The sequence below is a fragment of the Aquarana catesbeiana genome, linkage group LG04 (assembly GCF_042186555.1).
Source record: "Aquarana catesbeiana isolate 2022-GZ linkage group LG04, ASM4218655v1, whole genome shotgun sequence".
NCBI lineage: Eukaryota > Metazoa > Chordata > Amphibia > Anura > Ranidae > Aquarana > Aquarana catesbeiana.
The window spans coordinates 492026801-492042013 of NC_133327.1; the positions used below are offsets into that span (position 1 = coordinate 492026801).

General features: G+C 45.5%; 1 protein-coding gene and 1 non-coding gene across 2 annotated transcripts in view; both read left to right on the forward strand.

Moving 5' to 3' along the window:
• The window catches only part of DHX57 (DExH-box helicase 57), a 218154-nt gene that overhangs the window by 43401 nt on the left and 159540 nt on the right, over positions 1–15213 (forward strand). The gene's annotated exons all lie outside the window — the stretch shown is intronic.
• Positions 8192–8278, forward strand: TRNASTOP-UCA (transfer RNA opal suppressor (anticodon UCA)). The gene has a single exon. It is a non-coding gene; the product is annotated as a tRNA-Sec (tRNA).

Sequence of the window (15213 nt, forward strand, 5' to 3'; positions counted from 1 at the left end):
GCTTGTAACGGTGGCACTGGCTCATTGGTGTTTATTGGTGATGTGACAGAAGACAGAAACAGCCGGAAACAGAAACAGTTTAGAGATATACTGTCAGCCCAGAATCAGCCAAATGCAGCAAAGTTGATTGGACAGCACTTCACAGTACAGGTGGACAATGATCCAAAACACACTGCAAAAGCAACCCAGGAGCTTTTGAAGGAAAAGAAGTGGAATGGCCGAGTCAATCACCTGATCTCAACCCAATTGAGCATGCATTTCACTTGCTGGCAATACTAAAGGCAGAAAGACCCACAAACAAGGAACAACTCAAGACAGCTGCAGTTAGAGCCTGGCAAAGCATCAGAAAGGAGGAAATCCAGTCTTTGGTAATGTCCATGGGTTCCAGACTTCAGGCAGTCATTGCCAGTAAAGGATTCTCAACAAAATACTAAAAATAAACATTTTATTTATGATTTATATTCATTTGTCCAATTACATTTGAGCCCCTTAAAATGGTGGGACTGTGTATAAAAATGGTTGCAGTTCCTAAAATTTGTACTTTTTTTTATCTATGTTCAACCCCTTGAATTAAAGCTGAAAGTCTGCACTTCAAATTCATTTGGATTGTTTCGTTTTAATTTTATTTTGGTGGCATACAGAGCCAATTGTGCCTGTGTCCAAATATATATGGACCTAACTGTACTTCCTTGTGATTAGGAAGGACGGTCTCTAATGGCGTTTCATTGGGTAGGGGACTACACAGGTGGGCAGAAGGTGTGTTTTAGGTTGTGTCTGAGTGCACTTTAAAAAGGGCAAATTATGAGACTTCCTCTTTTTTTTTTCTTGGAGCCCAGCCAGCATACAGAACCCGAAAGGACTTATGGTATCATATTACCCCCTGCTCTTTTTGTTTTATATGCTCTGTATTATTCTTTTAGTTTTTTTATGTAAGTTTTTTTTTTTTACTTTCTTTGAAAAATAAACCAGACCTCTGCTTCTTTGAGCATTTGAGTTTATTCAGTTGTTCCATATACTGATGCCTTTCCTGCCTTAACTCACAATTTTCAGTTTGTAGTCTCCGCATTTGTGCCTTAAAAGGGATCGGGGTTTGACTACCATAGCCTCTATATCTTGGATTGCTACCCCCATCTTGCAGAATAAACTTCATAATGCCTCGGTGTAGTTTTGGGGTACTGCGATTTTCTTTGCATATTATAAGCCACCCAAATATTTGGCAATCTGACCCCACTTTTTACAGGCAAAACATTTGAGAGCTGGTCTCCCTGCATAGGCCTGTCTCTGAGCATATGGTGATGGAGACTCGCATTGCTGCATAACATTACTATGATTGGAATCAACAGACTTTACACTTTTACTGTCTGAGGAGTAGTCACTAGTAATGGACTCATCGAAGTCTCCACTGTTATGCCCCGTACACACGGTCCTATTTTCCGATGGAAAATGTGTGATAGGACCTTGTCGGAAATTCCGACCGTGTGTAGGCTCCATCACACATTTTCCATCGGATTTTCCGACACACAAAGTTTGAGAGCAGGATATAAAATTTTCCGACAACAAAATCCGTTGTCAGAAATTCCGTTCGTGTGTACACAAATCTGACGGACAAAGTTCCACGCATGCACAGAATAAATAAAGAGATGAAAGCTATTGGCCACTGCCCCGTTTATAGTCCCGACGTATGTGTTTTACGTCACCGCGTTTAGAACAATCGGATTTTCTGACAACTTTGTGTGACCGTGTGTATGCAAGACAAGTTTGAGCCAACATCCGTCGGAAAAAATCCTAGGATTTTGTTGTCGGAATGTCCGAACAAAGTCCGACCGTGTGTACGGGGCATTAGTGTTTCTGTTCGCCGAAAGATCAGGCGCATTTTCCATTTCAACTCCTGAATCAATTTCAAGAGCAGTTACAACACTTTTGTTTGAATACTACTAATCCATATCACCAACATTGATTCCAACCAAAGCAACATCGCTTGCAGCAACAAGAGCATTAGGCTTCCCTAAGGCTGGATTCACAGCTATGCATTTTTAGTGCTTTTTGCATTTTGTAGATTTGCTCTACAGAACGTGTTCCATAGGAAACCATGTTAAATGGACAGTAGTGCAAAATGCAAAAAGCACTAAAAATGCATAGGTGCGAATCCAGCCTTACTGTTCTAAAGCAGGGATATGCAATTAGCGGACCTCCAGCTTTTGCAGAACTACAAGTCCCATGAGGCATAGCAAGACTGACAGCCACAAGCATGACACGCAGAGGCATGATGGGACTTGTAGTTTTGCAACAGCTGGAGGTCCGCTAATTGCATATCCCTGTTCTAGAGCCTCTAGCTGTGCTGAACACTGAGACTGCTCAACCTTTGCATATTTGGAGGACAACTCCATTATGGCAGCCTGGGCCTCCTGTAAATCCCTCCTAAGCAGTATTCTAATACGCTCATTCTCAGCCTCTCTTTGTTTTAAAGAAGCAATGCAATTTTCTCTTAGTTTACACGTTTCTTCCAATTCATCCATTTTCTGTTCAAATACACACTTCTCAGTCACCAGTTGTTTGAACGGATCACAAACCTTTGCAGCTATCGCTAATATATTTTTACTTACACTTTCTATCTGATCTATTAATTGTGTTCTTTCAGTATAACACTGCATCTCTTTGTGCTCCGCAATCTCCTTCATTCTCAACAGCATGCATACTACATTCGCCATTCTCGCCTTTCTTAGATGGCGGTTTATTCTTCATATTATCATTTTGAACGACGCATTGCTTTAACAAATCATTAAACTGGTGGGGCAAAGTGTCCTCTGTAGAAGTATTAAAATTAGCAGGTGTGTTTTTTTAAGGAAAAGCCCAATGACCTCCATTGATATGTTAATTACATTCACACTGAAGCTTGCCTAAGCAGTCTATACACAAGCAGCTGCTAACACAATGCACACACAGACACAGCTGTTCCAAAGCTGATATGGAATTTGTAGTTCAACACGGAGAAACACACTATTAAACCAGTGCCCTACTTTCACCTTACCACCACAGACTGTAGTCCCAGTATCTCAGATCTTAGGCCCCATTGATCCTCTCTTGGAGCAGAAAGCTGCCTCTCTTTCACATGGTAAAAAAATATAATCTATATTTCTCCCACTTTCTCCTCAAAGATGTTTGGTTTATCCTATAAATCTGCAGAGTACATCAGTTAACCAAGGGTGATTAGCCCTTCACTTGCCGGCACACAACTGAACAGCTACACAGGCCTAACATTTGCATCAACAATACAATAAACTTTAACACATACACATTTACCAGCCAAAGATACAAACACTTTATACTCGCCAGATATTGTCATGAACAGGTGTGACCAGACTGTGTGGACCGCAAAGAGGAAACCAAAGCGCATGTAAGGTGAATAATATAAAGTGTATTAAAGATAAGTAGTAAACAAGTAAACACTCCAAATACAGATAGTGCTCAACTAACCAACAGAAACCCACAGACAACAGATAATATATACAGCCAAAGGGAAGTACCAAAATCAAACACGTTAGCCAGGCCAGGGTCATACATAGAAGATCAGCAGATAACAAAGAGCAGTTCCGAAATCACAAATATTAGCCAGCGTCATACACAGCAGATCAGCAGATGAACAAGGGCAGGACAGGTGAGGGAGATGATGGATGGGATCAGGCTACAAGGGAACAGGAACAAAGGAGGGGAAGGATCAGGATGGGATCGGGTACAGGTTACAGGCTAACAGGTCAGGGCGCAAGGACAATACCAGGGCAAGCATGTGAATGCTTGCTGGGTATTTATATGCACACCTGCAATTAACCTCAGGTGACACCTGATCACAGGAGGTGCTGTCTGCTCCACACTGCCAGGATCCATCCGCTGGTGGACGCCAGTACTGCGGCCCAAAGATGACATAACACCAGCAGGGGAAAGCTCTCCTGACAGTCCAAACTGCCAGGAAATCATGCTGGTGGACCTCAGTACTGCACGCCAAATGATAGATATTACCAGCGGATGGAACCTTTCCTGACAGATATGCGCATCCGCTCAGTGATGGAGTATTTCACAGAACCTTAAGGACCACTCAAGCAGGGCTTCAGATTTCACAAACCAGCACAAATCTTGTTCACAGTAGAGGAATGCTTTCGGTTCTGGGTCTCTTGTAGAGGACTTCTTACCTTATAGGCACTCAAGACAAAAATACATTTGGGTTTGGGTTCTGTGCAGAATTTCTGTCCACACTCCTGCTTCTGGGGTGCCAAATGAAATAAATGTGGGGTGGTTTTGGATCTCCCCTATTTATTATAAATATGTACAATCTTGTCTATTCCTATGGTTATGCTATCAAAGCTCTGATAATATTAATGGTGATGATACAATAACAATGTTAGCTATAAAACTCAAATGCTCAAAGAAGCAAAGGTCTGGTTTATTTTTCAAAGAAAGTAGAAAACATAAAACACTAAAAGAATAATACAGAGCATATAAAACAAAAAGAGCAGGGGTGATACAATCCTTCCTTTTGGGTTCTGTATGCTGGCTTGGCTCCTAGAAAAAAAGGAAGCCTCATCATTTGCCCTCACTTTTTAAAGTGCACTCAGACATAATCCACAGACAAAACCTCTGCCCCCCTGTGTAGTCCTCTACCAAATGAGACGCCATAAGAGACCGTCCTTCCTAATCACCAGGAAGTATATTCTTCCCCTGAATATCTCCCAGGAAGTATGTTGCGGTCTCGCCCAGGTGGCAGCATTAGTCCATGAACCACTGCTTTGAACCAGATCATCTGGCATTTGATGATGCTGTGAAACAGGAAATCAGTCATTTTAATTTGCACCTCCCAGGAGGTCTTAGCTGATGCTCTTCCCATACATCTCTTCAGGAGGCCTATGCGAGAACATCCTTTCGGAGATAAATTCCCATTTAATTCTCCTTGTTGGGTAAACTTGCTGTACTGGCATTCCAAGATGATTGCCAACTTAGGCCAAATGGTTTTATTATATATAACACACTGTGCAGCGCTGATATATATGGAAACAGTACTAAAATAAATATATGAATCAATAAACCCTATATATAACATAAATGTCTAAAACATATCAACATGTAAAAAAATATATAAAGTACTCGTGCTCTGTGATATTGCACTCAGTCCTCAATGAGGTTTCTAAACTAAACAGCAACAGTCCATATATATGAAAATAAAGTGCTCGTGCTCCGTAACTTTCAATTAATCCTCGATGAGTGTTTAAACTAAACAGCAAAAGTCCATATTAACATCAACCATATGATAATTGTGTCTTCATGCGTTGTGCACACACAACCCCCACCGGGTGTACCCTCACCTTAAAAAATAAGCCTGTAATTGATAGAAATAGCCTGCAGAGATCCTCCTTTACTTCCTTTATCCTATGCAGGTTTATGGAACACAGGCCACCTGCTACTTCCAATAATAACCCAGCTCAGAGGCCACTATTTTCTCCTGGTATGTTCAGAGACTCTCCTCATATACATCATATGCGGGAAATGATATAGGCTTGCAATAGCGTGATAATGTTTAAAAAGTTTTAATTGCAAGAGACATCCACATATATACAACTCACATCTAAAGGGTTCCACTCAAATTTTTAACCTAATCTTACCCCCTTCAGTTAATTGGTGACCCCCCCCCGCTATACTATCATAGCATTTAATGCACTATTCAAAATCTAATGCCCTCCACTTTAAATAGACCATAGCAAAATCCTAATTAAATAATATATACATGTAAGCCTGAAATCCGTATATTTTGGGTCACCATGCTCACACATAAAACACAATGTAAAAGGGTGACACCTAGTGGTAATTCATAAAATCTGCAAGGATATAAATCCTTGTTGAGCTGCTAACTAATATTGCTGGGGAACCTGTTACTGGTATCATTGCAACCATCCCTTATCTATAGGTGACTGCTCAATAGCTGCATTTAACAATACTATACTAACAGCAATATCAAAAATTACGCAAGCTATATAAAATGTATATAATTGCAGCCCAGCCTTAACATATAAGGCGAAAGCCCAAACATCATTCATAATCGGTTATATAATATGATAATTTAACAAAAATTGAAATGAATAAAATATACATATTCTTACAAGGTAATAGAATATATACTAAAAAGGTAAATATCCAGCATCGCTCTAATCTTACTAAAGTCAACCAAAACCCTCTGGGATATCATTAAAATCAAGAATATTAAAAAATAATAAGTAATAATATAAAAATTAAAATACAAAATTAGCTAGGAAGCAATTAAGATCAAATTGTTAAGTCCTCTGGGCGCCAACGTGCCCAATTCATGCACCCACCAGGATTCTCTTTGGCTGCGTGTTCTGACACAGTGACTGCCCCTCCAGTGTTTTTTATATTTTTCTAGGCCCATGCAATTCCTGACACTTTTCTGTTATGCACCGTCCTGAAGTGATGATATAGGTAATCTTTCTTTTACTATTTGATAAACATGTTCTGTAATTCTTACATGCATTGCTCGTTTTGTTCTACCTACATATATCATGCCACATGGGCATTGTAGGGCATAAACTACCTCCTCTGTATTGCATGACACAAATGGTTTTATTAACCAGGCAGTAAAAATCCAGAAATATGATATTAAAACATGTTGCCTTCTCCAAGGATCATCAAACAAATTCTATTTGGAGACAATAATAAAAGTCTTGTTCTACAAGGGGCGTGACCAGGCAGCTGATGTAGCCGGACACACCTTCAGCTTGCTCTGCCGGGAATCCGTTCTATTATCCTGAGGAAACAAATTATACTGCTTCTGTTAACCCATCTACGGTAGCGGAGGTTCCACAAACCCTGGCTCTACCCTTACCTGATCTTTCTGCCCCAGATGGCCACGACCAAGAAGCTGAACGCTGCCTGGACCTCATGGCCCAAAATATAAAGAGGCAGCACAGAAACTGTTCTCTAAACTGCAGCCCAAGAGCCACCCGGCCTCTACCAACACCCCGGAGAACTCATCGGGTGGCACATCAGAGGCTGATGACACCTTACCCCTGGAGGAAGCTAACGGCACCAGCTTTGATTGGAACACAGTAAGTACCCTGGGGGATATCTTTGCTGAGCCCCATGATACCACCACATCTGATAACCTGAGGGAGCCCACATTGCGGGATATCTTCGCTGCGGTGACCTCCAGTAACACCTCCATAGCTGCACTCGCGACTGAGATTAAGGGGGTTAAATCAGAGATCACGTTTCTGCGACAGGATGCACAAAAACTGAGGGAGAGAACATCTGCTCTAGAGGGGAGAGTGAGCTCCATAGAAGACAACATGGTGCCCATGCAAAGAGACCTCACGTACAACTCTCACCTTACCACGCAACATGCATCCCGCCTGGAAGATTTAGAAAACAGGCTGAGACGCAATAATTTAAGAGCCATAGGATTACCAGAAAAAGTAGAAGGAAAGAACCCAGTGGATTTCATTGAAAGATGGCTTATTAACACATTTGGAAAAGAGGTATTTCTCATTTATTCATTGACAAACACAGCCTTCATAGTTATATCGCCTCCACAGGAGTAGAACTAGGCAGAAACAAAAAAAAAAAAAAACAAAACACTTGGCCACTCCCATGGGCCATCCCCCAGCCACTATATAACTCCCCTGCTCTAGGTATTCAGTTTTTTTTTGCCTAGTCAAGAGTAAGGGCTTAGTTCCCTGCTGGGATCGCTAGTCCTGGGAATTTTTGTTTGGTATTTTCTTTTTTTCCTGGATCTTTTTCTAGTAACATCTACAATCAACTGCCTGACTGGGCGACGGACTGGATACTTAGATCCAGGGGCCACCCCAGTCTGGCCAGCGAGCGTGTGCAGACCACAGCTACGCACTAGGTCGGCCGCGACATAGCCCCACTGGACAGGGGCTGGCCCTACGAAGTAAACATCTCGCAAGGTCGCGTACGACCGGGTCTCAGTCTGTGTCGCAGCGTTCCTCATGGCCGACAGCCCCCCCACTTCTGTGGTGAGGAGGATCTGTCCGGGAGCATTACCCGTGCAGTTTGCTGGAGAGGTAAGTAAGGGGTCCTTCCCCGGAGTAGTGTGGGACGCGGGTACTCCCTGGGGTGGTCGGTCCCTCTGGGGTTCTCCACCCCCCTCCCCCCTCTTTCCTGGGTGAGGGCCCAGAGGACCCTCAGTGGTCTGTGGTGCAGGCTTCAAACCTGTAGCTGCCTAGCGGCAGAATGATTCAGATCTCCCTTCTGGACGGCCCTTTTTTTCACCCTCGGGGTTGGTATTGGGGGGTATCTGGGAGGTGGTGTTGTCTGGGAGGAAGGTGATAGGGGGTCCTGGGGCTAATTTAGGCCGTGGCTTTGCGGCCTACCAGCTGGAATCGGTCAGTCCCCCCACTCGCGGCCAGCGGGTAAAAACTTAGGCCGCAGCCTTGCGGCCTACCGGCGGAGTGTGAAAATTTAGGCCACGGCTTGCGGCCTACCAGCCAAGCGTCCAGCCATGGTTTAGGGTCGCCACAGGCCGGCGGCGGGCAGCCTGCTAGGCTTTCTTGAGGGGTGGCGCTGGGGGTCTGTGCCCCCTAAGTAAGGGGGCTTGATTTTGTGCCCCTGTGAGGGGCCACGGTTGTGTCTCCCGTGAGGGGCCACTAGTTGGTGTCCCCTGTGTGGGGCCCTTGGTTTGTGTCCCTTGTGAGGGGCCCTTGGTTTGTGTCCCTTGTGAGGGGCCACGGTTTGTGTCCCCTGTGAGGGGCCATGGTTTGTGTCCACTGTGAGGGGCCACGGTTTGTGTCCCCTGTATGGGGGCTCCGGTCTGTGCCCCCTGTGTGGGACCCCGGTCTGTGCCCCCTGTGTGGGGAACCCGGTCTGTGCCCCCTGTGTTGGGCCACGGGTTTTGGCCCCTGTGGGGGGCTGCAATCTGTGCCCCCCATGGTGTGGCGCTTAGGTAGATAGCCTAGTATAGGACACTCCTGCCCTCCCCCACCTCCCCTGTTGAACTATCCTATCTGACTCCCTGTGGGCTGGTGGCCACGCTCCCTATCCTGTCAGGGAGTTGGGATGACGGCGGAAGGGCTCAAAGGGGCGCTGGTTGTCACACGTACATCTTTGTGGGAACCTTTCAAAATGGGGTGGCTGCGTGGGAGGGCCGGTACCCTCTTGGATAAACTGTCTTGTGTGGCAGAGGGGGGACTGTTACACCAGTAGTGAGCCCCTCTGTCTCTAGGTTGCTAGAGGCAACCATGGCTCCAGTAGAGGAATCTCTGGCTTCTAAGGGTCCAGCTGGCATACCGGAGGGGGAGCAGAATCTCCCTGCCTTGGAGGCTTGGAGACCTATTGGATAGGCGCGGCAGTTTGTCTGCTATGCCTCTTGGCTGCAGTTCCCCTGGTTGCTGAGTCTGTTGCCTCAGTGGTGCTTAGACATGTATTTTGAGGGGTTTCTCTGAATGACCTCATGTCGCGTTTTCAGTTTTGTCCTGTAATAAGATTTTCCAGCTGTGTTCTTCCCAACAGTTTAGTTTGTCGCTTCCAATAGTCGTCTGTCGCCAGACGGCTTGCTGTCCTCCGCGGGGGGCTATGCAAGCCCCGTTGCTGCAGGGTGTGATTGTCCTGGTTCCTGTGTTGGGAACAGTGTCAGGGGTTTTTATTCGAACCTGGGCACAGTTTAAAAGATGGAGGGCAGGGTACATCTAATTCTGTACCTCAAGGTCCTGACCTGCTTTGTGTGGGTACAGGAGTTCAGGATGGAGTCTGTCCACGCAGTGGTGGCGCTCCATCATGGGGTCTTTCTGACTTCTACTATATCACGAATGCTGAAACATTCTATTATGTGCTGGACTCCAGCACTTCCTCTGCTGTGGGTGCGGATCATTATCAGCTCGTGGTGTGGTCCTTTTGATCTGGCCACCACTCCTCGGGTGTTCATGAGGTGTTGTGTGATTTGGCAGGGTTACGTCAGTGGGGGTTGACAGTCCTGGGCTGCCTGGGCGAACTTCTGCGCTGAATTCTCGATTACACCGAGGAACAACGTAGTCTTTTTATATAGACTTTCTCTGATTTCAGGCGTTGGTGGTATTGTGGTGAGCATAGCTGACTTCTAAGCAGACTTCTAAGCAGGCTTCAGCTCTGGCCAGCGTGTTTCTTCTCCTGGACAGACTCCAGAAGTGGCATGCGATGTTTGTTTCATTTACTATCCGGTAGGTAGGTTCCTCTGCGGATCCACATGTGGATGTTGGGTCTGATGGTATCTCCCCTTCCTTTTTTTTTTTTTTTTTTTTTTTTTTTGAGGCAAGGTCTTTTGCATAGTTCCATGTAGGCTCCCTTCGGGGAGTTCCGGGCATAATGGGACAAATACCCATGGTCTCTGAACAATCGGATTCGGCTGAGTCAGGGAACCAGAGGTTTCCTAGTCTGGGGGCTTCGTTCTCCGCTTCAGTGGGGAGGATCTTTCTCCCCTTGTATTGAACAGGGTGACCACCAATACCAATCTGTCCGGGTGGGAAGATGTCCTGGGGCTGAGCTCGGCCCAGGGTCGTTGGACATTGGTGGAATCCGGACTACCGTGTAATATCCCAGAACTTCAATTGATCGGACTAGGTCTAGATCACGGGCGGCTCAAATTCGGGGGCTTCCAGTACGGATCCAGTCGGACATGCTACAGCGGTGGCTTATGTGGGCCAAAAAGGCTGTTGACGACCCTGACTGTGGTCAGTATCCTCTTCCGGTGGGCAGAACGTCTAGTTCCGGCCATTTCCGACGAACGCATTCCAGGAGTGGAATACTGTCAGATGCATACCTCAGTTGGCTAAGGGTGGGCTTTTCTCTGGGCCGAGTTTCATCAGGTCTGTCCTCATTCCTTTTAGGTGGCTCTGTTTTTCCTATCTCCATTTACGGAGGGATGAGAAGGAATAGGTCTTGAGAACCATAGAGGGCCAGGGGTTGGCCTGGGCGGTCTTTTTCTGCGTCTTCTGGTCTCGCGCTCCCTGGTGCGTGCCTTTTTAGGCTAGGGGTTAGATGTCCGTTTCCACCAGGGGATTTTCTTCCACCGCCGTGGGATCTGGACTTGGTGTCTCTATCTTTCTCTCAAAATATTCGAGAGGTTCCACTGCTTATTCTGTCTCGGAAGGGGACCTCTTGGTGGCTATCACTTCTGCTCGCATGGGGTCGTGAATGGTGGAGTTGTCTTGTTGTTCACCTTACCCAGGTTAAGGTGGTGTTTCGTCCTTCTTTTACATAGTTCTGTCCTTAAATTTCCACTTGAATAAGGACATTGGGTTGGCTTCTTGTGTTCCTGGCCGGCACATCCCAAGGAATTGGCTTATCTGGCCGGAATGTAGTTTGGGGAATTCGGATGTAGTTGCCAGCCACTGAGTCTGTTGGGCTGGATGGTTTAGACAGATGATGTCTCTGGGCTATCCTGTCAGGGATCGGTTTTCTCCTTTCCCGGTTATGGCGCATTCTTCTTGGGCATTTAGTGCTTCTTGGGCCTTCTGTCATCAGGCGGCCGTTGTGCAAGTTGGCAAGGTGACCACTGGTCATTGGTGTACATTTTCACAAGTTCTATGAATGGATGGTTTGGCATCTGCGGATGCCTCTTTTGGCTGCAAGTTTTTTTGCAGGCCTCTGTTTTGAGGGTCTATTCCCTCTTGAAGGGGTATCGTTCAGGTTGGGTTCCAGCTTGTTCTGGGTAAAGTTTCTGTTACCTGGTTGGCTCTTGTATTAATCTTGGGATTTTTCGTTTTCCCACCCCTCATGTTGGCACTGCTTTGGGATGCCCCTATCGTTATGAAGGCTGTGTCTGTCAATGAATGAATGAGAAAATAGGATTTTTTTACTTACCGTAAAATCCATTTCTCTGAGTTCATTGACAGACACAGCACCCACCCTTCTATGGAGTTCTTTTGATACTTCTATTACTGCTTGCTACTAAACTGCATACCTAGAGCAGGGAGGGGGTTATATACTGGCTGGGGACGGCCCATGGGAGTGGCCAAGTGTTTTGTGTTTTTTTGTTTCTGCCTAGTCCTACTCCTGTGGAGGCGATATAACCCTATCGTTATGAAGGCTGTGTCTGTCAATGAACTGAGAGAAATGGATTTTATGGCAAGTAAAAAATCCTATTTTTCCTCCATGTTTTCGGTGGAAAGGGCTCACAGAGTCCCTGCTAGGCCACCCCCACCTGGAGCTCCCCCGCGGCCATTTTTATTCAAGCTCCTTAACTATAAGGACAGGGATGCGATTCTTCATAATGCTAGAATTCGACCTGAACCCCTGAGGATAGACATCACCAAAGTCTCCTTCTTCCCTGATTTCTCTGTTGAATTGCAGAAACAAAGAGCTAAATTCATGGATGTGAAATGCTGCCTCAGGGATCTGGACTTAAAATATGCTATGCTGTACCCTGCTCGTCTGTGGGTGGAAGCTATGGGCTCGGTTCAGTTTTTTGATAAACCGTCAACCGTTGCACAATGGCTGAATAGAGGAGCATTCCTTGCACGAGGAGCGAAATAGACGTCGTCCTCCAACCTAAAGTGAAGATTGGACCTTCATATGTGTCACAGGTCCTCTGCAATTGCATAACCTTTTCCACGGATATATAATGTCAGGCAGAGTGTCATTGGTTAATACACTTGTTGAGGAACTAACGGCTGCTATTCTTGTTGCTGAGAATCTTTGAGACACTTTAGTGCGCTTCCACTGTTGCCCCCTATATGGTCCTGTGTGGATTCCCAGTTGATTTTCTTTTTTTTTTCTTTTTTTTCCCCCGGTTTCAAGGCCCTGTTGGACCTGCACTTATTATTGTTTTACTTACCATGGCCATCCTCCTTAGGTTCATAGACATTATGTGTTGGTATGCTTTTGATGAACTACCCTCCTTCACAGTCCTGCTCCAGATTTTGGTCACCCCAGATATTACCATTGTGGATTTGAGGCATGTGGTTGCGACCTCCATTATTCTGCCTAATACTGTCCTGGAATGGTAGGGGCTTGAACAGTCCAGTTAAGAGATTGGCAGTATTACGTTTAATTAAACATCTGAATGCTGACGTTATCTGCTTGCAGGAGACTCATCCCCCCCCCACCCCCCCCCCCCCCCCCCCCCGAGTACTACTACTCAATTTGCACAGAGGCAGTTTTGCTACCAATTCCATGCTGCATATTCAGTGTACTCAAGGGGAGTGAGTATTCTGATTAGACAAGGTACCCAATTTTCCTGTACAGAGATTGAAATAGACCCAGGGGTTCACTACATATTTTTGGTGTGCTCCCTATATGGGACAAGATGTATGCTCTCAGGGATGTACATTCCTCCACCTTTTTCAGCTCATCTCCTTAGATTACTTGCAAATTTTATGGCTCGCTATCCCGAACTACCTGCCCTAGCATTGGGAGACTGTAACAATTATATAGATCACGAGAAAGACAGACAAACTTTCAGCACATGTTATCCTGGGCACTGCACATAGCAGAGGCCCCACACCATTTGCACGTCTTCTCTCAGAGGTGGTCCTTACTGATGTGTGGAGAATGCGCAACCCTGACACTCTAGAATAATCCTGTCAGTCTGCCTCTATAGGGGGACTGTCCTGAATAGATCTGGGGTTGGGAAATGATCTTATGTTACCGCTAATTGAATCCTCCCATTATTCTGCTAGACATGTCTCAGATCACTCTCCGTTCTTGGTGGACCTTTGGGTCGGAGTCTTGAGGGGACATACGAGCTGGAAATTGAACCCGTTCTGGCTGTGTCTCCTCCCAAATCCCGATCCAATACCAGAACTACTAAACTCATTTTTCAGTCAAAATGATGATACTGCAGACATGGCAATTGTATGGGATGAGGCCAAGGCCTTCTTACGCGGACAATTCATTAGATTAATTACACATATAAAAACTAAGACCAAAGAATGGGAGACATTTATCATATTAGAGGCACAGAGAACAGAGGCGACATATGTTGCTACTCCCTCTGATGACTCCAAGAGAGCATGGTTGTCCTCTTTGATGCTCCGACAGTTATCTTTGCAACTAGCTGAAAACAAACGTTTCTTCCTCCAGCAGAAACACTTTGAAGAAGGGGAAAACACAGAGCACATGTTAGCTCTACTGGCCAAAACACAACAGCCCTCTTCCCATATGTTTGCTATGACAGATACACAGGGTACCGTTCGCTACTCTACCCCAGACATTACATTTTTTAGGGAATTTTTTATGGATGTACACACCTCCAAAGTGCAACCCCTTTCTACTGCTATTCATGCTTTTCGAGACAAGTACCTGATACCTAGCCTGTCTGTAGATGAAGGCAATCAACTTAATGCCCCATTGACTGAGGATGAGCTCCTTATGGCACTGACCCAAACGCATAATGGACGGTCGCCAGGTGCGGATGGACTTCCATCCGAAGTTTACAAACCTTATACCACATCATTGACACCAACCCTTCTCAAAGTATTTAATAATGCGATGGTTGCCGGTAAGCTGCCCTCCTCTATGAATGAGGGGAGTATCGTGGTACTTTTGAAACCAATAAAAGATGCCAGGTCACCAGATTCCTATAGATATATATCCTACTCACCTCTGATATTAAACTTTTGGCCAGGGTACTAGCTAAGAGGCTAGCTAACTTTATTCAGAAACTAATACATAGAGATCAGTCGGGATTCATACCGACCAGATCAACTGCGCAAAACTTATTGTTCCTAAACCTACAACTCCCTACTGATAACTCTGGAAAAAGGGCCATCCTCTCCGTTGATGCTGCAAAAGCATTCAACAGCGTTGAATGGCCCTACTTATGGGAGGTAATGGCTAAATTTGGAGTGGGCACCACATTTATCAAATGGGTACAGTTGCTATATGCGTCTCCATCTGCGAGGATACGGATTAATGGGGACCTATTGGATACATTCCGGTTGTTTAGGGGCACAGGGCAGGGGTGCCCACTTTCACCCCTGTTGTTCACCATGGCTCTGGAACTGCTGGCCATCCATGTCCGGGCTTCGCAGAATATTATAGGTTTCATCAGGGGTCCCCATGTGGATACTATATGTTTATATGCGGATGATACCTTGATCTACCTAGGGGACACAGACGGTTCCATGAAAAATGTGATGCAGTTAATCACTGATTTTGGAGCCCTATTGGGCTTCAAGATCAACTGGAATAAATCAGTACTCATGCCCTTAGATCCACTTT